The sequence below is a fragment of the Notamacropus eugenii genome, chromosome 3 (genome assembly GCF_028372415.1).
Source record: "Notamacropus eugenii isolate mMacEug1 chromosome 3, mMacEug1.pri_v2, whole genome shotgun sequence".
In the NCBI taxonomy this organism is placed as follows: domain Eukaryota; kingdom Metazoa; phylum Chordata; class Mammalia; order Diprotodontia; family Macropodidae; genus Notamacropus; species Notamacropus eugenii.
The window spans coordinates 410,564,272-410,589,161 of NC_092874.1; positions in this window are offsets into that span (position 1 = coordinate 410,564,272).

The window sequence follows — 24,890 nt, forward strand, 5'->3', positions numbered from 1 at the left end:
ACATTTCCCATGGATTGGGACTTTGTGTTAGGACCAACTTTGAATTTTTGGAGGGAGTGGCAAGGCCTTGATGGTCCTGATTTATATTGTCTGGGGTCCTGCTTCTGTTTTCTCTGGGTATTGAATGTTGTATTCTTCAAGGACCACAGGGGCAGCTTGGGAAGTGTATGTTCTTAATAGACCCTAACTGATTTTATCTAAAGCATGGTCTGATTGCTGTCTGGTTTTTCTAGCCTCCAGACCCTCATTTGGGTCTACTTAGTTCAAATATAGACTTGCTCCTGGAACTCTGGTTCACTTGCTGACCCTATCTTTGGTTAGTTACCCAGAAGCATATGTAAGTTCAGAACATTAGAATTGTTGGCTTCCCTCTGACCTCAATGCTAGACTGGAGACACTGTGCTGCTCAAGATTATTATTTTTTTTTTAAAAGCAAACAAAATTGTCTTTTTAAAATCGTGGTAATACAGAATTTTGATCTGGCACCTTTTTGGACCATTAATGAAAAATCATTTCACAGACATTATCTAAGGCTATTAGAGCTATTATATTGCTAGGCAGTTATAGATCTTACACTGAAGGAGCAGGTTTAGTAAGTAGGAGAATTTTAACCAAACATTAACTGTCTATATTTGCTATCAATCTATGAGAAAACTCCAACTATCAAACACATGCAGTAAACCATAGTCATTTGGAAACCAACCTTTTGGCCTCTTTAGATTTCTGGAATGTATTTGGAATAGATTGGTTCCCCAAGAATTCAAAATAAAATATCAAAACAGCATCTTAAAAAGTTAACTGTGAAGAAACAACTCTTCAGCACATGGCAATAAATGAATGTGACCAAGAGTCCAAGACCCATAGCTAACAAATTGTGATTTCTTAGTTTGCTGTTAGGAAGTTGTTCTGTCTGTCATTTTCTGCATATAAGTGAAGAAATGTGGAATAATTAACAAGAGACTAAGGAGATATGAAAAAAGACAATAAAATTGTTGAGACTGGCAGTAGAAGAAGGTAGACTCAAATGTCCTGGTGGTAGTATTGTCAACAACTAGAATTAAGGATGCAGACTAGATACTCAGACAATGGAGAGAGTTAATAAGTGCCCCAAGAAACAAAAATGTGCTAATTATCATGGATTATAGTGACAGCAGGGATGGAAAAAATGCTGAAGATCCTTGATTCATCACCATCTCTTAAATCCCATATCCACTCAGCTATCAAAGTAATCTTCCTAAAGTACATATATGACCATGTTACTCTTCTACTCAATAAACTCCATGGTTCTCTATCACCTCCAGGATCAAATATAAAATTTTCTGTTTGACATTCGAAGCTCTTTATAAACCAACCCCCACAAAACCAAACCAAACCATTCTAGTCTTCTTACAGTTTATATTCCCAGATTCTTCATTCCGGAAACACTGTCTACTTTGTTGTCCCTCCATCTTCTGATTCCTGGCATTTTTATGGTCTGTCCTACAAACTGTGACTTCTCCTCCTCATCTCTACTTCTTGACTTCTCTAGTTTCCTTCAGGTCTCAAGCTAAAATTCTATCTTCTTCAGGAAGCCCTTCCTGATCCCCCTTAATTGTGCTGCCTTGTCTCTGTTGATTATTCCCAATTTATTCTTTACATAGCTTGTTTTTACAAGCTTGTTTACATATTGTCTCCTTGTTAGATTGCGGACTCCTGAAAAACAAGAAGTATCATTTTTTTTCTTAGTATCTACAGTACTCAGAGTAGTACCTGACACATAGGATGTGTTTAATAGATTCTTATTGACTGACTGGTAGAAATGCAATAGAAACCATAGTGCAAACCAGCCCTGGCATTAATGAATACTTTCAGCACCAAACTGGTTTGCCTACATGGCTTGTCAAGTTAGAGGGTCGTGTGCGTTCTTCTGAGAATTCATTTTGGTTGTATTCTTTCTCTGGAACAAGTTTACAATGCTGATGTAATTGCACTCTCTTGACAATGTTGATTAACTTTTACTTTGTCAGTTGCGAATAAATCAAATCATCCTGGGTTTGAGAGTGATAAGGGCAAGTTGAATTTTTGTATGTGCAAATGCTGTAGGTTCCTACAAAATAAATTAGGTGGTGATTGGGAAATTTCATTACTCCAAGTCTTATACAGGTGCTTTGCCTTTTGATTACAGAGAATAAACTAATGCCAAAACATTACAACCATTAATTTATGAATTTTAATATTTATTATGCTTTTTATATATCCTATCTTTTTTTATATCATCAGTGAAAGATCATTTTTATAGGCTTGACAGAGCATAGAAAAGCTGTCATATTACTAGATCATTGTAGAGTCTGATCTAATGAGACTAGGTTAGTGACTGGGAATATATTTTACTCTTTACTTGTCCCTTGGTGTTATCTCACTTTGCAAGTCTCTGGGCAAGAGAATTATTCAGACTATGAGATGTTATTGAAGAAGAAATTTCCAGATAAATCTGGAGTATCAGGCAGATACTATATAACTCTTTTAATTCATTATAATTTTAAAGACATAGCTTTTAATGTTGTTTATGTCCAGAATTCTGTTCAAAGTCAAACATAAGGGAGAGTTTAGAGGAAGCTGTGCTCCTGTTTCATGTCAGTAGAAGTGTCATCAGAGATTACTTCTTTAATCAATCATTTAATGTTGGGGCTGGAAAAGACTTTACAAATTATCTGGTCCAACCCTCTCGTTTTGAAGATCAGGAAAATGAGACCTAGAAATAAATTAGAGCCAGGGCCAAAATCCAGCTCTATGCCCTCCCAGCCCACTGCTTTCCTTTATAGCTCATTAGTTCTTCTGATATTGATGACTTTTTAGACTTTGGAATAAGCCATTCCCTAAACATCTGAGCATAAATTCTGACACACACACACACACACACACACACACAGACACACACACAGACACAGAGACTTTATGTGTCACAAAGTGCAAGAGACCTAGAAGTTGGGGATATACTGACTAGAGCATCTCTGTGCTCTATTTTTTGATAACAGAAACATATTTTAATAGTGATGACAAGGCAGAAGACTGATAGAAGCAGTAGTAAAGATGTCGGGTTTTTGGAGAGCAAGAATACTGCTAGCCTTCTTCTTCATCTTCAGTATATCACAATAATTCATGTGCATACCAAGAAAACCACTTGTTTCAGCCTTTGATTTGTTAATTAGTTTAATGGATAGGTAACCTTATTACTGTCTGGAGAAGACACAGCTACAATGCTTCATTCTGTCTTTGTGAGAAAGAGGCACATAGCCAGAAAGCAAGCTGGCATCAGAAACAGTCAAGAGTTTCTTTGTTATTTCCCTTCTAGATCAGTTCAATTGCATCCACCCCCACCAAAAGTTACATTTTCAGCCCATCCCAACAATTCATGCTCTGAAATGGTCATCAAGGTAAAGTTAAATTATAATAAGACTATCACCCAAGAGTTATATCCTGGTTTTTAGAATCTATTAGGATTCATCATCCATTTAAAACCACCATCTATTTGACTTGTGAGCCCTATTTTCCTATGACCCTACCAACTATAAGCCAGAATTCAATATGGTGACGTTATGTCAAGAAAAAGGGCATTTATTTTAAATGTCATGTAAGGTAAATTGCAGAAGGAGCATTCAAGGGGGAGAATGGCTAGCATTTATAGAAAGCTTAAAGTTTGCAAAACACTTTACACATTTTATTTCATTTGGTCCTCACTATCATCCTTTCAGGTTGGTGCTGTTATTATCTTTGTTTTATGGATAATGAAACTGAGGTTGAGAGAAGTTAAGTGTTTTGCTAGTGGTCACACAAGTGGTTAGTGTCTGAAGTGGAATTCTGTCAGGTCTGCCTGATTCCAGGTCCAGCATACTATCCAATATGGCAACCAATATGTCACCAATTTCTCAACACCATTTCTTCACACACCACTAGCACCAGGAAAGTTTAAGACTTTGTGTCTCTGAATTCATGTTCTGCAGTCATCCTTTTTTTTTTTTTTTGGCAGTCATTTTTATGCCATATTTCTTCACTCAATTCTCTGTCTCTGATCTGGAAATCCAGCTCCCATCCTGGGATCCTGGATTTCTGATTGCCACATGTGTCAGTAATCACCCCAACATACACAAGGGGACTTGCTATCACAGGTTCTTAGATCTGCATTCATAAGAGGAAAGGCAACTTTTGAGGGGTTAACAATTATTTTAATCAATCACATGTTTCAATCCCTTAACCAAGCACATATATCATTCACCTAATGCAGGGGAGTTAGCACCCTGAACTTCAAAGAAAATACAGAGAAACCAAAAGGTCAACAGACATGGCTTGCTCTGCCTGAATACAACAGACAATTGGACCCCAACTCTCTGACCATAGTTACCAGAGAGGGAAGCACAACATCTGGGTTCTCAAAGCCTGGGGGCTCCTTAGCAGCTTCCCAGAGTCCTCCTTTGGCCAAACAAACACTCCCAGTCAGTAAGCCCCAAAATACAATTTGCACCTCAGAGTCTTTATATACTTTTTAGAGCCAGAGGGTATCACATCCCTTGAGAACCAGTGCCTCGTTAACAAAAGGCATTGGACCTTCCTACAAATCTTGCCAGGTCCAACAATGGGTGGGAAAGATCCTCCTTAATCACATTCAAATAGAGGCATTATAATTCTTGATTATACTAAAACAAAAACAGCAAAAGATCCTATTTTTCTTGACCTTACACTATACTACTCTCTGACTATCTTTATGCCTCATGTTTACCTTTCCCCACTTCTACCTCTAGTCATGGGAACTGTAATTAAATCAGTTCTATCATTCATGAAAAATCCTGCATCCCATGATGCTACCCACTATCCCTGTCAGTTTCTTAGCCACAGTACCCTTCACTGAACACTACTTCTTTTTATATGCTGTTTTCAGTAGAATATAAGAGTTTTTGGGGTAGGAATTATTTTGATCTTTGTATTTTTATTGCTAAACAGAGTATCTGGAACATAGTAAACATTTAATACTTGTCTTTTCATTTTTTTCATTCATTCATTTATCTATTCATGCTGATTCATCAGCACAGCACTGTGATGAAGGGGACATAAAGGGTGTAATGACTTGAGTGGTGGTGGAACACTAAAGTCTAGCTGGTTAGGAGATGGTGTTGTCTTTCAGAGCTTAAGTGATGAATTTTCAGGGTCTATAAAGTACTGTTTTCCTAGCTATATGTAAAATACTGTTGCATCATCATCTGAAGTCTAACACTGATATGAGTAATGAAAACTTAGTATTGGCAAAAGTTAGATGCAAACGCAGTATAGTTTATTGACTTTGAATCCATTTTTTTCTCCTCTCTATTCACCTTACATTTATTTCCCTTGCATCATCCCCACTCAAATTTCCCCAGCGACTTGGGGGATTTTTTGTGGCCTTTCTTTCTTAGGACTTAGGACTATACAAAAAGATTTGGTAATGTAGTATAGAACATCTCTCCTTCACTGAGTTTAGTATTACAGAAACTTAAAAGTTCTTTAAAGATGACCCCTTACACCATAACAACTCAAATTTACATAGTATTTTAAGGCTAAAAAAAGCACTTGCCTTATAAGAATCCTATAAGGCAAGCAGTACAAACATATTTCTACTTTACAGATGAGAAAACTAAGGCACAGAAAAGTGAAGTCACTTCCTCAAGGTCACATATAGTAAGTGGCCGAGTTGGTGCCAGCAAGCAAACTCATATTCTCTGATTACAAACCTGTTCCTTTTCCCTTTAGACATTATTGACTAAATTCATTATCTTAACAATTCATATAAATTTCAGAGTTAAACTGAACTTAAAATGTACTTGCACTTAAGGGGTTAATTTTCACTGGGCTAAAATTTGGCATCTATATGTATAAAGTATATGAATTATATACATATATGCTTGTGTATGAATTATATGCTTATGAGAAGAGTAGACTTTTGATAAGTCATGTAATATGCCTAGGAAGTACTGCTAAAACTACCTTGGTTGAGTATTGCAAAACTAATCCAAAGAGTTTTGAATTGAGAAGCAAGTTGAGATAGAAAAATGTTTAAGTATTTCCACTAAGCATATGTGCAAATGTTGAAAATATGGATAATAAGTAGGAGGAATTAAAGATAGTGGAATGAAATGAGCAGAACCAGGAGAACATCGTATACAGTAATAGCAATATTAAGAACAACTTCAAGCAAAGAAGTCATTTTAACGATTATAAATACCCAAATTAACTATAAAGGACGTATGCTATCTGTATCCAGAGACTAAACTGATAAATAGAAGTGTGAATTAATTTTGAGCAAAGTAAACTCTAACCATACAGGGTGGCTTTTGAAGAGGTGCTTAAAAACAAAGAAAAGGGGAAAATAAGAAAGGCAGGGGAGTAGAAGCAGATTATGCCAAATCTAGAGCACTTTCCTCTTTGAGTACACTCTTCTTTAAAAAGAAGTAGAAAACAAAGAGAAAGAAATAAGAGAATAGGATGGAGGGAAATAAAAAAATTAATCACTATTACCATGAATGTTAATGGGATAAATTTGTCTATAAAATGGAAGATAAAGTAAAATACGATATTATATTGGTTACAAGAAATACTTGGAATCGACAGTTACCTACAAATTTGAATAAGTGAACAATTAAAATCTCAGACAAAACAATAGCAAAAATGCACTTAATTAAAAGAAATTAATGGGGAAACTACATTTTGCTGAAGTCTATCATAGAAAATGAAATAATGTCAAGAATAAACATATATGCAACAAATGATATAACATCTAAATACGCTACTTAAATGAAATGTTTCATGATTTATCGGGAAATTTAGACAGTAAAACTATAATAATGTGGGACCTCAGATTATCCCTCTCAGACCCAATTGAATCCAACCAAAAAAAGGGAGACAAAATTGGAAACTGATTGGATTCCCATTAATTGGGGGAGGGTGAAGACATTATGATAGATACATATGATAGAAAGCTATTGTTTTCTAAGAGACAATGAAAGGGATAATTCCAAGGAAACTTTGAAATACTTATATGAATTGATGTACAGTGAAGTAAACAGAATCAGTAAAACAATTTATACAATTAGAACAATATTGTCAAGACAGATAACTTCAAAAGTCTTAGCAATATAGATTAATACAGTGACCAACCATGATTCCAAAGGACTAATGATGAAACATACTACTCATGTCTTGGCAGCAATATGATGAACTCAGGGCATTGATTGAGATTTTCTTTTTCAGACATGGCCAATGTAGGAACTTATTTTACTTAAATATATGTTTGTAGATTTTAATTAAATATTGATTAAAAAGCTAAAAAAAGTTCTGTGTTACCAAAAAAGTGCTGCAATAGATATTTTGGTATATATGGGTCATTTTTGTTTTGGATCTCCTTGAATTATAATGCCTACCAGTGGGACTTTTGGGTCAAAGATATGACTTAGCCACTTAACAAGTCACTTTAATCACTGCCTAGAGACTGCTAGGTGGTGCAATGAATAGAGCATGGGCTGGAGTCATGAATATTCAAGTTCTAGTCTAGCCTCAGATACTTACTAGTTGTATGTCTCAGAGAAAGTCGTTTAACTTATGCCTGACTCAGTTTCCTCAACTGTAAAATGAAGACAACAAGAGCATCTATTTCCCAGGATTGTTGTGAGGGATGACATTAGATAATACCTATAAAATGTTTAGCACTGTGCCTGGCACATAGAAGGTACTTAATAAAGATTTCTTTCTTTCTTTCCTTCTGTTTTAAAAAGCACAGTTCCAAAATGCTTTCCATACTGGTTGTATTAAGCATTTCATATTAGCTAGAAATATTAACTGGAAGAAATTCAGTCATCCGTGTGGAAGGAAACATGGAGGACAGTGTTTGAATGACCAATAGAAGCAATGTTATTATAGGAGAATAGTAACAATCCACTTTTACAGAAAGGAAATCAACGAGGAGTTCAGGAAATGAGTTAAATCCTGGCACAGAGACATCAAGTAGTAGAAAGCTGGGACTTCAATTATCCAGACATCTGCTGGAGCTTGTCTCTGGCAACAATAGATTAGATAATACTTTGTTGACTTAGCCTAATGATAATTTCATTTATCAAATTAATTGTGTGAACTGCTATTCTGTATTGAATTCTGACCGAGAAAAAAGAACTGGTTGCTAAAATGAAAGTGATAGGAATTGTTGAAGGAAAGGGCCAAGCCATCTAAGAATTTTTGATGGAGATTGAGGAAAATTTGACTTGAATACTAGATTTGGAGAGAGAAGGTATCAAAATATTCACAGAAATAATAGATCAGGAAGCAAAATCAGGAAAGACAGAAAACTCTCAATGATGAAATCCTGAAGATATGATGAAACTATTCTGGTGAGCAATAAAAGGGTAGTTGTCTAAAAGGGCCAGCATCAATGTGCAGGGAACTCATCAAACAACTAGGATTAGAAAAAAAAGCTTAGAGAAAAATAGAAGCAAAGCCAGGAAATGGAAGATATTACAAAAGCATCGCTGGTACTGCAAGAACAGTTTCAAAAGTACTAAAAATTGAAAATATGCAGGAGAGGAAGTCTATAAATAATGAAAATGTTTTGTGCTTAGCTATATTTAGAAAAAGAAGGCATCACAGCTATGGTAGGGACAATTCTTTTGATCTGGATATAGTAATGAAAATAGATAACAGATAATAAGACAGTTCAATTTCTCTCTCTCTCTCTCTCTCTCTCTCTCTCTCTCTCTCTCTCTCTCTCTGTCTCTCTGTCTCTTGTCTCTCTCTCTCTCTCTCAACTTGCCCAGAGTCAATAGTAAAATGTCTGAGGCTACATTTGAACTCAGGTCTGACTGACTTCAGGACCAGTGCTCTATCCACTATGCCACTTGGCTGCCTCTTGCAGTTCAATTTTTGTTTAGATTCAGTTTTTTCTTTTAAGTAACCTAATACTTGGGCTACAAAGGAAAGAATAAATTGGCTATTAGGGAGCTAAAACCTAAGGTGAGTTGAGAGATAGGAACAAGTATTTAACTGCTCTTAAGTTTCAGTTTTTATGCCCTACTGAACTGTATCTTAGTTCATTAAAACAATTGGTGCATATTATTGCTGAGTTACTGTCCTTGATCTTTGAAAAATTAAGGACAAAAGAGGTGTCATAGGTCTAAAGAAGGGCAAAGGTTTTCCAGGTTTTCAAAAATAGAAAGATTGTACAGACTCTATCGGGCAGTAAGCTTGACTTTTATTCCTGGGAAATGTCTAGAAAGTATCTTCAAAGGGAAGCTTCAGTGAATATCTAGAAAGAAAACTTTGATAATAAAGAAACAATATGACCTTGTCAAAAAAAAAAGTCACAGCAAACTGCATGGCCTATTTTGAAAAGTTTACTAAATTGGTTATTATATAAAACCAGACAAAGTGTGCCAAATGATGTGCTACGCTTTTTTCTCTGTTTTCCCTGCTTGGTAGCTTACAAGAAGCAAACTTTACAAGACACTTTATTTTTTTCCCAAGGTGGATCTTAATAAGACTGAAGCTCTCATATCTAAAATAGAAAACCTTCATCACCAGCCCTACTTTTGGGATTTCCTACATTCCTTGCCAGGTCTACGAATAAGCAACTTATATCCTAAATATGGCCTCCAGGTTTTGGCACATTTTCTGCAGACAGTTCTAAGGTAAGGCATAATGCAATTAATTTTGTGTTAATTATTTGGTGCTGCAGTTGGAGTTTTGTGAATTGATATTTTACTAAGGGAATTCATTTTAATGGTTTTCTGAATCCAAAATTTGTTTTTTAAAGTCAGTTTTTTTCTATGCAAGTTTTTTTCCCTTTTTCCCTTCAGACATCTAGAAAATATGAGAATGATATTTTGGTGCAAAACATTGAAAGAGAGCTATCTTAATATTGTATCTGACTATAGAGCAGGCCAATTGTTTTTGTTGAACATCGACACAATGCATACGCTCTACTTGTTAACATTGCTTTGGGACAAAATTTTATTGCTCTCTAATCTCATTCTTTAGAAAAATAGGCATTGGGTGTGCGTGTGTGTGTGCATGTGTGTGTGCGTGTGCGTGTGTGTGTGTGTGTGTGTGTGTGTGTGTGTGTGTGTGATGGAGCCAAGATGGCAAAGTAACAGCGTGGACTTGCTAGCGCTCTACTCTCAAATACCTGTAAAAAATGTCTTTAAACAAATTCTGGAGCTGCAGAACCCACAGAATGATGGAGTGAAGCAAATCTTTAGCCCAAGAGAGCCTGGAAGATCAGTGGGAAGCATCTATCGTGGTGTGCTGGGAGGAGAGTACAGTCCATCATGGACCTCATGGGCACAGATGGGACCTGAGCAGGCTGGTGATGGGGGGTGGTGGTGACAGGGGTGGGGTGGGGTGTTGGGGGCTGAATTTGTGGCACCTGTGGCAGATTACAGACTTCACAACCCCCAAAATACTGAATACAAATTGGAAGGTCAGTGGAAAAAACCTGTGGGACCCATGTGAGAGAGTAATGTGATCCAACTCCAGTCCCAGGACATTGGAGGGGGTGGAGGAGACTACTGCAGCAGCAGCAGTGGTAGAGGCAGTGGCAGTGACTGTTTCTGGAGATCTAGGCCTATAGATTGAGAGGGGATTGAGAGGCTGACAGTACACCCCTCACCCCCACTGGAAGCAGAGAACTACTTTGACAAAGAGCTCAAAAGTCAAGTAAATGGCTGGGGAAATGAGCAAAAACTGGACAAAGAGTCAGGCTACAGAATCTTACTTTGGTGACAAGGAAGACCAAAATATATAAACAAAAGAAGACAAAGTCAAAGCTCCTCCATCCAAAGCCTCCAAGAAAAATATGAATTGTTCTCAGGCCATGGAAGAGCTCAAAAAGAATTTTGAAAATCAAATTAGAGAAGTAAAGGAAAAATTGGGAAGAGAAATGAGAGTGATGCAAAAAATCATGAAAAATGAGTCAACTGCTTTCTAAAGGAGACCCCAAAAATGCTGAAGAAAAATAGGCATTGATAAATGTTGTGACTGTCTATATGTTGTCTTTAAAGATGAAACTTATCTAGTAATGGAGGAAAAACAAATTCATAAAAAGTTGGAGTCATAAGGGTCTTTATACATAATTTTATCCATACTTTTCATTTTTAGGATGCACAACTTAAAACTTATAGAGGTGAAGTCTTTCCCCAGGCACCTAGTTTATCAGTGGCTGAATTAGGACTAAGTCCCAGGTTTCCTTACTTCTAGTTTTTACTAGTACCATTGCTTCAGGTCAATTAGGATTCTCATCATACTTCCACTATGGAAGGTCATAACATGCTTTGTTTATTTAATATTGTTCTGCCCTGATTAAATCCATTAGTGAACATTCCTTCAGTTCATTCACTTTGCACATATTCATTGATCATTTACTATGTGCAAGGCAATGGAAATGCATTTGGATTTCTCATGTCTTGAATTTTACATAAGGGATCTAAGGTTTAATCAACCCAATTATAAGCTGACACTTGTAATCAAGGCATAAGATTTTGAGACTAAGAAATTATTATACATCACAATAAGCACGCACACAGAATCTTGTATCAAGCTCTGGCTGATTAACAGAATGTCAGTACTTAGAACTAGAAGGCTTTTTGAGATAATCTACTCAGAATTATAGAAATCCAGGATCACTACATTGGATAGGACTTCCCTGGGCAGCTGGTGCAATCCATATTTGTTTAAGAATCTCCTCAACTCACCTTTACCCTCCAAGGAGGGTAAAGCAATTCCCTCTTGAGGCAGTCCAAACTACTTATGGATAGCTCAAATGATTAGTAAATTTCTTCTTCCCACTAGAGCTAAGTAGAAAAGTCTATTCCACAAAACAATTCTGAAAATATGAAAACAGCCATTGTATGACCCCTAAATCTTTCCTTAAGTTTGTCCACTTCTTTCATTTGATTCCCATACTGTATGATCTTGGAGCTCTATGATTCTGGTTGTCCTCCGACAAAAATGTAAACTAGTATAGACCAAGCTAAATCCCTGCTGCGTTGACATTGAAATACTCTTTGGGTTCAACTATTCAACACTTCTACATCCACCTAATTTTCTGTCATTTTGCCCAAATCACTCCACATTTTAAACAAAACAATGTGAAACACTTTTGCGAATAATTTGCTAAAGTTTAGACAAACTATACCTACTATATTCTCATGATATACCAACCTGCTTATCCTATTAAAGAATCAAATGCACCTTTTTTCTGGCATGACCTGTTCTTGATGAATCCATGCTGGCTCTTACTTATTACTGTTTCCTTTCTGAGATATCTACTAATTATCCCATTGATAATATATTCTAGAAATTCTAGAATTTTCCAGGAATTGAAGTCAACCCCAATGGTCTATGACTTCCAGACTGGATTCTCTTCCCCTTTTCTTTGTTTCTTTTTTTTTAATTTGGATCATTTGTCCCTTTACAATTTCAAAGTGTTTTTCTTGTTATCAATGATTGTTCATTGATCACTCAGGAAGGTTTGGCAATCTTATATTTCAGTTCTGTCAGTATGGAGGATGCTCATCAAGCAGAGCTGGGGGCTATGTTATTATGTTCCTATTTGTCTTCTGTTAATTCCCTATTAGCCATTTTATTCTGCCTTTCCAAATTAGCATATATAGTCTCACATTCACACAGCTACTACCTTGGTTCAGGTCCTTGATCACCTCTATGTTCAAATTGGTCTCCCTGCCTCAAGCCTCGCCTGATTCTAGTTTATTCTATACACCGTTGCTACAGATTTCACCATCTCACTCCATTGCTCAGCCAATTCCAGTGGGTTCCCATTTTCTTTCTAGCATAAAATATCAACTCCTCTGTTTACCTCTAATAAGCCTTCATAACTTGACCCTAACTTATCTTTCTAATATCATTGTACATTTCTTCTCCTCTTTCATTCTATGATCCATTCAAACTAGATCCTCTAATGGGATACTCCATATCCTGTCTGTCTTTGCACTGGCTGTTCCATGTGCTACTACTACTATTATGACTAACACTATACCACCACCAGCATTGCTGCCACCACCAGCATTGCTGCCACCACCACCACCACTACTACTACTACTACTACTGGTATTGCTACTGCTACTGCTACTGCTACTGCTACTACTACTACTACTACCACCACCACCACCACCACCACCACTACCACTGCTATTACCCTTCTAGCATCACCAGCACCAGTATCAGCATGATGAGGACGGCTGCTGCTGCTGCTGCTACTACTACTACTACTACTACTACTACTAGTACTATCACCACCATCATCACTATCCATTTGTAGAGACCTTTAAGATTTAAGAGCTTTACAAATATTATCTCATTTTGTCCTTACAACAAATCTAAGAGGTGGGTGCTATTATTATTCCTATTTCACAGATAAAGGAACTGAGGTAAACAGAAGTGAATTGATTTGTTCAGGGTCACAGGGGTAATAATGCCTCATACTAGATTTAAATTCAGATCTTCCTGACTTTCAGGAGCAGGTCCCTATCCACTGCAATATCTAGATGCCATTTCATATGTAAGCAATGCAGTCTCTCACATAAGGTTCACAGAATCCCATTCTTCTTGTAAGACAAAGCTCAAGCACCATTTTCTCTATGAAGGTTTTTCTGATCCCCAAAACCCCATCTCCAATTGCTGTCTGGTACTCTCCCCCTCCTGAATTATCTTATATTTAACTGCTATATGTATTGTCTTTATATTTATGCTGCTTTTATGTAGCTGGGTGACATGGAGGATTGTGTTCTCTTGAAGTCAGAAAGACTTGAATTTGAATCCTGCCTCAGACACTGACTAGCTATGTGACCTTAGGCAGAAATTTAACCTTGTTAGCCTCAGTGTCCTCCTCTATAAAATGGAGATGGTCTATCCCTGAATCTAACTCACAGGGTTGTTGTGAGGATCAAATGAGATAATTTAGGTAATCTGCAAACCTCTAAGCACTAATGCTAGCTAATATTATACCTAATATGTCTCCTATGTTAGAAGGCAAACTCCTTGTGAGTAAGGATTGTTTCATTCTCTGTACTTGTGCCACTCATACCTTTGTAGGACTGCCTTGCACACAGTAGATGTTTAATAAGTTCTGATTGATTGCTGTGCTTCCATACTCCAAGAGTAGTATCTCTAGATCTTCTTTGAACCTCTTTCTTTTCCTCAAAATAGCTTAAAAAACCCTTTTTCATCCTCAACTTTTCTTGTAAACTTCAATAAGATTGACACTATTTATTACTCACATTTGACAATGTTTAGTCTTATGACTGTGAAAACATACATTCATTTCCGTTACCTGCTCTCACTTTACCATCTGTCCATCTCTTTTTAAAAATCAAAATTTATTGATAGCTTTTGTTTAGACATGCTTCTACTTATCTTCCCAGAGAGCTCTTAAAATAAAGAATAAAAAAAAGAGGGAGAAAAACATGGAACTAACCAACAGTTCAGAAAAATCTGATGTTATATACAATATGCCACACTCGTGGGTTCCCACCTCTGCAAAGAATGGGGGTGGGAAGAGAGGTGTCATCTCTCTTTGGGACCAAACTTGATAATTGTAATTTCACAACGTACAATTTCATTTGTCGTGCTGTTGCCCTTCCTATTCACAGTTATAGTTCTTGTGTGCATGTTGTTTTCCTTATTGTGCTTATTTAACTTTGCATAGGTTTGTACAATTTTCCCAAGCTTCTCTGTATTCATCATTTCTTACAGCATAGTGATATTCCATTATAGTCATGATCCACAATTTATGATCCCTGATTAGTGAGCATCTACTTTATTTTCAATTCTTTGCTATCCCCCAAAGTGATGCTATAACTATGTTGAATTATGTGTGGCTTTTGTATCTCTTTTGAAAAATCTTAAGTGGCTCGATGCCCCCACATTACATTTTTTGCATCTATGTAGATTGTGCAACTCTCCCTTTTTTATCTCAAGTCCTTTTTGTATCTTTATAATTTTGTTATCGAGAGCTTCCTATCCTTCTTGCCCATAGAATTTTCTTCATATTTGTACCTATTTTTTCTTTCTTTGAAATCTGCTCTACCCATTCTAGGTTACATGTAGTCTATGCATGACTTTCTTCTTTTTTTTCCCTCTATCTCATTCTAAATCAGTGCCATCACTTAATTTCTCCTCCTGATTCCCATTTTCCTCTTCAGCGTCTGGTTCCTCTTTATTATTGAGAATCAAATCCATGATAGTCCTGACACCCCATTAGCTCCACCACCTTATGAAGGATATGGTTGTGATTAAGACAGGTCAAGAAATTATTAGCTGCTCTACTTTTTGGAGTAGAAAGAGAAGGCCATAAGATGGACATCTTGGGAAGATCTTCCTCACTTAAAATCAGTCATAACAATAACTGATTTCTCTGATGACAATCACAGTGTTGCTTAAACCATAGCATGATACATTTGGTCTTTCCTTCTGTGAATAGCAGTCAAAATATACTATATATAATATAGAATAAAATGCACACCTATACACATATATGTGCATAGATATTTAAATGCATATTCATGCCCATGGCTGAGGTACACCAAATTTTCACTATGAAGATTAGAATGTCAGGACCCACAGAATAAGAGTCATTTCAGTGGGGAAAGTGCCCATCACAACAGAATTATGCTTGATAATGGTACTGAACCCATTAGTATTTGGTTCCTGCAAATAGTAGTAATCAAAAATTAACCTTTTCATAGTATTTTCAAATTTCTAAAGCTCTTCTCCCTCCTTGCCCCCAAAACCCAGTGAAGGTACATGGTGCAAATTTTATTACTCCCATTTTAAACAGGAGGAATCCAAGGACTGGGAAGGTTAAGGGATTTGGTCAAGGACACACAACATGGAAGTGTCAGAAATGGGAATTAAACTCAAGCCTCATCATTCCAAATCTTGGTCTCTACTCATCCCACAGCAATCTCTTCTAAAATCCTTGTGCTTGTAAATTCCTTAAATTTCCCAGATAACTCTACTATTTGGTTTCCAGGTTTATTATGCAACAATGGGGTGCTTAGTTTATTACCCATTAGATGGTTCCCCATGCACACAACAAAGTGAATGTCCTTTGGTGGGTTTTTGTGTTTGGCAAAACAGCTTATTTTTCTCCCTCACAAAGTCATTAGGTTTTACCTCATAAAACAGTCCACAGATGATAGGTTAGAAAATACTTTCTGAAGTTTCTGTCAGTGGGAGTCCATAGCTAGCATCTTCCTCTAAGGGGGAAATGGGAGCTTCCTCAACATCTTTCTTGACCTCTACAGTTTTTATTTTTTTATTTAGTGGAGTTTAACTTGGGCTCCAGTAAACAAATAGGAGGAACCAGGGGGTAGGTGGAAGAAAGGGGATCCGTTGTCATGCCTATTCCTGTCCTAGAGGAAAAAAGAAGTGAATGACTAAGGGGCAGAAATGGTGGAAATAAAGAGGGAAATTAGTTAGTGAAATAAAACATTCATTTTTTTGGGGGAGTATTTCTGCTAATCAGTGGAGAAAAAATGAGACCCCTGAAGCCATTATTTAGGTGAGTCCTTTAGTATCCCCCCCTTGCCTTAGGACAAAAGTTTTATTGCTTTATAATCACACCTCATACTTCAAGAAAATGTGCATATTGTGATTATGTGTGGTAAAAACCAAATCCTGACTAGCAATGAGACAATTAACAATAAAGAGCAAAAAGCAAAAACATGGCAGAGTGTTAGAACTCAAGGTCAACTGTGACCCACAGAAAGTAGCTCCAATTTATTCCTATAAGATATGAACAATGATATTTACAATATATTGCAAGACCTAATGAGTTCATGTTCTTTGTGCTACAAATTACAAAGCATTTGTACCATCAGATTTTTCACTCATTCTCCTGAGACTAAAAAAGCCGCAAATTATAAGAAATTTAATGTTTTGAATTCATATCTGCATGTATGCATAATATAAAAAAAGATATGAAGGTATGTTGTCTTTTCTAAAAGCGGTAATGAGAATTCATCTCTACTATGAATCAAGCCTGAAACAGTGAATGCAGTGCAGGACTGGGAGTCAGAAAGATCTGGGTTCAGATCCTATCACTGCCTCCTTAGTAGGGTGCCTGTGGTCAAATAAATCTTTTAACCTCTCTGAGCCTCAGTTTCCTCATCTGTAATATGAGAATATTAATATCTTTAGGATTTATCTCACAGGGTTGTTGTGAATCTCAAATAAAAAAATAGATATGAAGCTTTTTGAAGGCTTTGTAGCATCATATAAATGTCAGTTGCTATTACTATTGTTATTAATAAGACACTGTCTTCACATCCCTGCCTTCAAGGGTTTGAATAATCATCATGTGCAAGAGGTGTTACGCTTGTTCTGCAGTCTGTGCATAATCTTGTTGACTGACTGACTACTTGACTGGCCTCATGGGGAAATTGCAGAAGGACTGACTTAGGCTTCATTCAGTGGGAAAAATTGTACCAACCATCAGAGCTGTCCAAAGGGACAGTAAATGAGCTGCTTCAAAAGGTTATCTGTTTTCACTAATTCCTAGAGAGATGTTGCAAAGGGAATTCCTATTCAGATGGATTAGACATTATTTAAGATCCCTTTCAACTGTCAGAGCCAATTACTCTGTGATATTCCTGTTTTTGGAATATATATATATAATATCTTGCCCTAATATGTTTACTTTTCCTAATCAGTTTTATCTTAGATAAAAATTTAGAGATCAGACATTCTTATCTTCAGTCTAGAACTAAACAGCTAGAGGGTGCAGTAGAAAGAGCTCTAGGTAACTCCAGAAAGAACTGAGTTAGAATTCTGCATCAGACATTAATTAGCTGTGTGATTTTGGTCAAGTCCCTTACCTTTATGTGCCTCAGTTTCCTAACCTGTAAAATGGGAATATTGTTGTGAGAATCAACCCAGATTTTTGAAGTTGGTAGCACAGTGCCTGGCACATACCTGGGGCTTAATAAATGCTGATTGCTTTATATTCACACCTCATACCTCAAGAAAATATGCATATTGTGATTGTGTATTGGCTGCCTAGTAATAACAAAATTCTGGCTAGCAATAAATTGACTAGAAATAAAGACCAGGAAGCAAAATCATGACAGAATGTTAGAGCTCAAGGTCAACCGTGTGACCCAAGGAAAGTGGTTCCAACTTATACCGTATGAATGATAACATTTACAAAACTACTACAATTCCTAACGAGTCCATTTTTTGTGTGCTACAGATTAGTAAGTAGTAGAATAGATTTTTCACTAACTCTTCCCTGAGACATCTTTTCTTCCCTTATTCTCCCAGCACTCTGTTATTTTTTTCTATTTAGCATGGGAATCAGGAAAGCTAGGGTCTAGCCTTATGTTCTCTTATTCTCTCGAAAGGGGACAAAACCTGGATTTGAATTTTGGCTTTGCTGCTTAATAGTATAAGGCAGCTAGATGATGTGATATAGAGGGCTGCACCTGGAGTTAGGAAATCTTAGATTCAAATCCAGCTTCAGACACTTACTAGCTATGTGAACCTAGGCAAGTCACTTAACCTCTGCTTGCCTCTGTTTCCTCAACTGGAAAATGATTATACTAATAGTACCTACCTTTGAGAATTATTGTGAGGATCAAATGAGATAGCATTTGTATAAAATGAGATAGCACAGTACCTGACACATAGTAGGTACTTAATAAAGAAATGCTTGTTTCATTCCTTCTTTAATACCTTGGGCATGTCATTTGTCCCTTCCCGACCTCAGTTTCTCCTTCCATAAAAATTATAGGATTGGACTGCATGATTTCTAAATTCTCTCTGGCTCTAAATTCTATGATCCTTGAAAATAAAAATGGCTCTGGACCTCTGTTACTTCATCTGCAAAAAATAAGAGGATTGTGCTTACATGATCTCAAACATTTGGTGGTTCTGAGACTTTTTACAACTTTCTTTTCTTCAGAGTCTGTGAATCATTAACCTCAGTAATATAGACCACATCTATGTGATATAAATGAATTGGTTGTGTTAAGAGAAATCCTGTATTTTCAGCTGTCTTCTTTGTGACTTGTGTAACAGTTGATTGGTTCATCCACTGAACCCTAAGCAGTTAAATGACCAAAATCATGGGATCTACTAAGCTTTTGCTTAGTTATCAAAATCGTACAGACCTGACCTGATGCTACAACTTATGATATTGCTACTGGATGAGACCAGTAACCATTTTATAGGAGAACTCTGAGCTTATTCAGGTTTTCACTTGAACATTTACCTAATTGTTATGCTATCAGCCCTCCCTTCCTCAAAACAAAGTCAAGTGCAAGTCATGTCATCATTTCTTCCATGGCATGGTCTTCTTCGGCAACGAAGGACGAACACAATTGTTATGCTGTACAGAACTTGATTTACTCACAGTATATCAAATCTGTGAAGTAGTAATTCACATTATAATGAAACGATGCTGTACTTGACTTTTGGAATGTTCTCCTCACTGCAGCAGGTTATCTAAGGAATTGAATTCCAACACTCCTTAGCTTTAGACTTCATATAGCACTCTGTGTTGTGCTATTATGTTATTTATATCCGTGTTTGTATCTCAGGCCTCTGCTAGAATGTAAGATTTATTTTTTTTTCCAGATCAATCTGGCTTTCAGTGAATGACCAATAATAGGCCCAGCCTAAGCCTCAGTGGCTCATTGTTTAGATTTTGATGGCTTAGAGTGAGTGTGAATATCAATTGTTTTCTGTTCTGCTGGAAAACTGTTCCTCTCCCAGATCGATATATTTAGGAAGGTAAATTGGGCCATCTTTTGTCTCATTTCTTAACATAACCCTTAGTCATTGAATGGACATGGCTTCAGACAGATTGTGACCTGAGAAAGACCTTAATTTAGAAAAGCCAAGCTTACCCACTTTATTCTGGGTTTTCACCAGTCCTCTTGACCTTTGCCTTACCACTGGACTCCAATGACTCTGGAAGAGAGAGTGAAGCCGATGACTTTGGGCAGCCCTGTCTCACTCAAATTCATGTGCAAGTCAGAACATCAACTCCTGATATAATCTGGTCCTCTTGAGAACAAAGGACCACCACCACCAGCACCACCACCACCACAAAGAGGTGTTTTCCAAGGGTGGAGCCTATGTTTTAATCTTTACAGCTTTTAGCACAGTCCTTTGACCACAGAATGTACTTAAGAAATTGTCAATTGTTTTGTTGTCAGTAGTGAATTTAATTCTTTTAGAAACAATATTTTAACTAGGATGGAAACGGAGGAATGAGTGGATACAAGAGTCTCAGGCACAAATGCTCAATAAGCATTTATTGAGTTGAACATTAATATTGTTTGAAAATTACAGCTTTTCTGTCATTTTAATTCCAGTTCTTTAGCATCTCTAGAAGATTTGGACTGGTTACCAATAAACCAAACTTTCTCCAAGGCTGCTGAAATAGGACTAAATGTGACCATTACGATGCTGGAGTTTCTCCAAGAGAAAAAAGTGGAAATTACTGGTATGTGCTCTTAAAACTGTTGCATAGTAAATGTACAATATTGTAGAAAATCTTCATGGAGATATAAGAGACTGTTTATATAAGTGCAAATTTTAATTTGCAAGACAGTGTTTGAAAACTCTCCTCTCTATTGCCCTATGATGGTTTTGAAGTCTGGGTCTTCCTATCTTGCCCAGGCTAGAAGTGCAAGGCCCGATCCCACTACTGAACTGAACCACAGTTGCCAATGCTCCTGCTCCTTTTCCAACCTGAGTTTGTTTCTCTTTAGACAAAAAACTTAGTTTGGCTACCCAATTGGTGTGGTCCACTGTCCATTACTACCAAACTCGAGGGGCCCTCTAAACTCTGGCTGGGATTACAGGCTCAAATGTAAATCTAAATTCTTTTGGGGAACAGAACAACGATAGACAAGGTTCATTCATAGGCAACTAATTATGTTTGTTTTTTGCCTTGATACAGAGTCAGATTTCATTGTAGACTAACAGTTTTTTAAAAATCTAAGGAAGTCGTAGGTAGCCAAAAACACTTATCTGTGCTAATAGATATGTGGAAATGTGTAAGCTATGACTTTGTTAGTATGAAGATTTCTTTCTATCACCATAGGCAACTATGACTGTATCAGCTGAATCCTAGGAAGCTGTTGAAAGCACATTTAGGTTAAATGACTTGCCCAGGTGTAATGTTAATGTAAGGTTAATGAAGTCCATTAATAGACCTCAGATACATTTGTTGATTTTTAATGAGGCACTGAGAGTTGTGCCCTCCAGCTCTGAAAAGTATATAAATACTCTGAGATGAGGTGTTTTTTGGGGGCTTATTCATTGGTAGTGTTTGGCCAGAGGAGACTCTGGGCAGCCCCTAAGGAGCCCCCTGGCTTTGAAAACCCAGATGTTCGTGCTTCTCTCTCTGATAACCATGTATGTATTATCTATGACCAGACAGTTGGAAGCCCTGTCTGTTGTCTTTCTGCTTGTAATTTCTGTTGGTATTTTCTCTGAAGTTCAGGGTGCTGACTTTTCCCGCTGAACTAAGTGAATGATATACGTGCTTGATTAAAGTAGATTGTTGACCCCTCAAAAGTTGCTTTCCTTTTAGAAAAGCAGATCTGAGAACCTGTACAGCGGGTTCTCCTGTGTATGTTGGGGTCCTTACTGTTACACCAGAATGCCATATCTAGTGTGAGGTAGGCTTTGAAGCCATGTTCCTTATTCTGTCTAGTATTCTACTTTCTATATCATGCTGTTATATTCCCCCCTCTCTCAAGAAATCTAGAGAAAAATTCTGAAACCTAATTTGAGCTGTTTCAGTCTTAACAACATATGACCTTATGTTGTTGATAAAGTATTTGCACATAAGTATTTTGTAAACTCTAAAACCTCCCAAATAGCCTGATAAATTTTCTTTACACTAAAAACAACTTGTGTCACCACCCTCTTCATTTAATCCTCTGTGTCTTTTTGACCTACCGACTTATATATGCTAAGTCATTAGTTAGGAATTTTTTTGCTCAACAACAGAGATTTTTCAGGAGGTGGCCTATCACAATTAGGACTATAAATGGTTAATTTCCTGTTGTTGAGTCCTTGACATGAGGCATAATCGCAGCTAGAATGGCTGTACTTTCTTTCTCATGAGTATCAAGCTGCAAAGGAAAAAAAAAGCCACATAAAATACCTCATTGAGTTAGGCTCCGTGACCTCCATTTGGCTAGCTTCCATTTGGCATCCAGTATATTTGTGTATTGTCCAAATTGTACCAATTGATTTACCTTATACTTGCAAATATAATTGCAACTCAGAGTGTAATTAAACAGAGCTATTTTCTTTGAACATTTTTATTCTGGTTGCCAATGACTCACCACTAAGAGAATGAGATTATGTCAAAAAATAATATCTACAAACTAATGAAAGTTGTTTTAATTTCTCTTGTCTTTATGGGAATATATTCTTCCAAGTAAGTGGAGTCAAACATTTTAATTGGAGAGAATAAATTATTTCTGAGCCTTTGGGGCTTACCAGTTCAATTATCATAGTCCTTTAATCTTGGTGTAAGAATAACTGAAATATATTCTTTAAGCTGGCATTAAGCAATACATTTCTATAACCAATTTGTTACTTTTGGGCTATCAACCTTTTGGGAATTTTTTGGGGTTTCTTTTCTTCTTTTTCAGAGAAATAAAATTCTGTATTAGTGTTTAAAGAAATGTTGGGAGTTTTTTGTCTTGTGGTGTGGTGGTAAAATCACTAGACCAGGAGTCAGAAGATGTGGCCTCTTTAGACCTCACTATGTCAGTGAAGAACTGTGGGACATGGGATAAGACACAAACCTTGGTACAGGTGACCTAGCTTCCCACACTGCTCAGTACTTTAAGGCTGCCAGATGGTTGCTCACTCAACTCTTTTTTTTTTAACTCCTCAAAATTTCACCACCTCATTCCTTTTTTCCTTCCTACATTTGGTTAGTAGAGAAAGCAGTAGAGTCTCGGTTTCTTAGTGCTTCTTTTTCACTCATGATCCCATCACATCTATCTCTTTAAGGACTTTGGTATAGCCCTCTCTCTCATGTATGCATTCTCTCTCTCTCTCTCTCTCTCTCTCTCTCTCTCTTTCTCTCTCTCTCTCTGTCTCTCTTTGCCTCTGTCCCTCTGTCTCTCTCTGTCTCTGTCTCTCTCTCTCTTTGCCTCTGTATCTCTCTGTCTCTGTCTCTTTCTCCCTCCCTCCCTCCCCATTGTATTTTTCTTTCATCACTCATCTCCCTATAAGGATGCTCTAGTCTCTCTAATGCTCAAAAAACCTGCCTTGGGGCAGCTTTATCTGCCAAGCTGCTTACTTCTCTCTACTCTCTTTCACTGAAACTTTTTACAAAAGTTTTGTGTATGTAGTGTGTCCACTTTCTCATAACCATTTATATGCTAAACTCCTTTCACTTGGGCTTCTTCCCCTATTTTCCTCCTAAAAATTTCTTCTCAGATGTCACCAATGACTTCCTTATCGATACTAAAGAATTTTTCAGTCTTCATTATTTTAGACCTCTCTATAATTTTTGAGGTAATAAGTTGCTTGCTTCTGGGTAAATTCATTTCACATCTCTATCTATCTACCTATACAAAATAGGGAAGCAAGAAAAACACAGACATGGCCACATAAATGAATGGAAAAATGTACAAAGTATATTTATAGATGTGTAAAATGTTATTTACATAAACATGTATGTGGCATATACAAACACATCTATATGTGTATATATCATACATGTACTACATATATTGAAAGGAAACATTGTATAGTAGAAAGTTTGAGTTCAAGTATTGTCTCTGACAATTATTGACTGTGTGACCTTAGGCAAGTGACTTAATATCTTAAGGCTTTAGGAATTTCTCTAAGACTCTAAGTTGTAGAGAAAGTGCTGACCTAAGTTGGTAGGTAGTTTTTTCCTTCCAAAGAGTTCTTTATACAAAGGAAATCATAGATCCACTCATTAGCCTTATAAATAAATATTTGTGTGTGTGTGCGCGTGTGTATACATACATATATACCTACATACATATGGATAGATTGAGGGAGGGAGAGACATAATTTGTAATTAATTTGTTCAGTCTTTGTCGCTCACAGTTTCATTATTTCATGTTGAGTTAAGTATGTTAATTTTATTTTAAATGGCATGCAGTTGAATACATTAACCCACACTCTATCAAGGACATTTTATGATCTTTTCTGCTGATGATCTATTTTTTCTTCAAATTCCTCATCATTACAACTCTAGTACTTAGCAGGTGACTTTAGACAATTTTCTTAGCAACCTCATTTGACATTTGTTTTTGATATGCATATCCCTTAGTGCTCTATTAGAACTTGAGGGACCTATGTCTAAAGTCTGATGTCATTGCCACTAGCTGATGCTATGAGCTAGTTAGGTAGCATTGGTAAGAAGTAGAGATGTCTGCTACATCAGTTACAGAGTACTTCATGTAACTGTCCAGGTACTTGTCTATAAAAATAAAATTATTCGCATACAGGCACATGTCACATAATGTTGTCCCAACAAGTGCCATCTTAAAATAACATCATGAAGATATTACAGCAACCAATCCCATAATTTTAAAATCCTGCTGTATTGGTCTTTCACCCAGTATGCAAAATGGATGATTGCTTGCCACTGAGAATGCTGTAAGCCAATTTTTTTCCCCTTTGTAATCAAATAAAAAGGATGGGAAGACCTCACAGTAAAGGGGAAAATATGTCAAAAGACTAGTAGAAATTATCCCTCCCCTTCATTATCAATAAATCAACCTGTAAGTATTTATTGTGTGCTTATTATGTTCCAGGCACTGTGTTAAATGTTGGGGATACAAAGTCGAAATCAAAACAATCTTTTC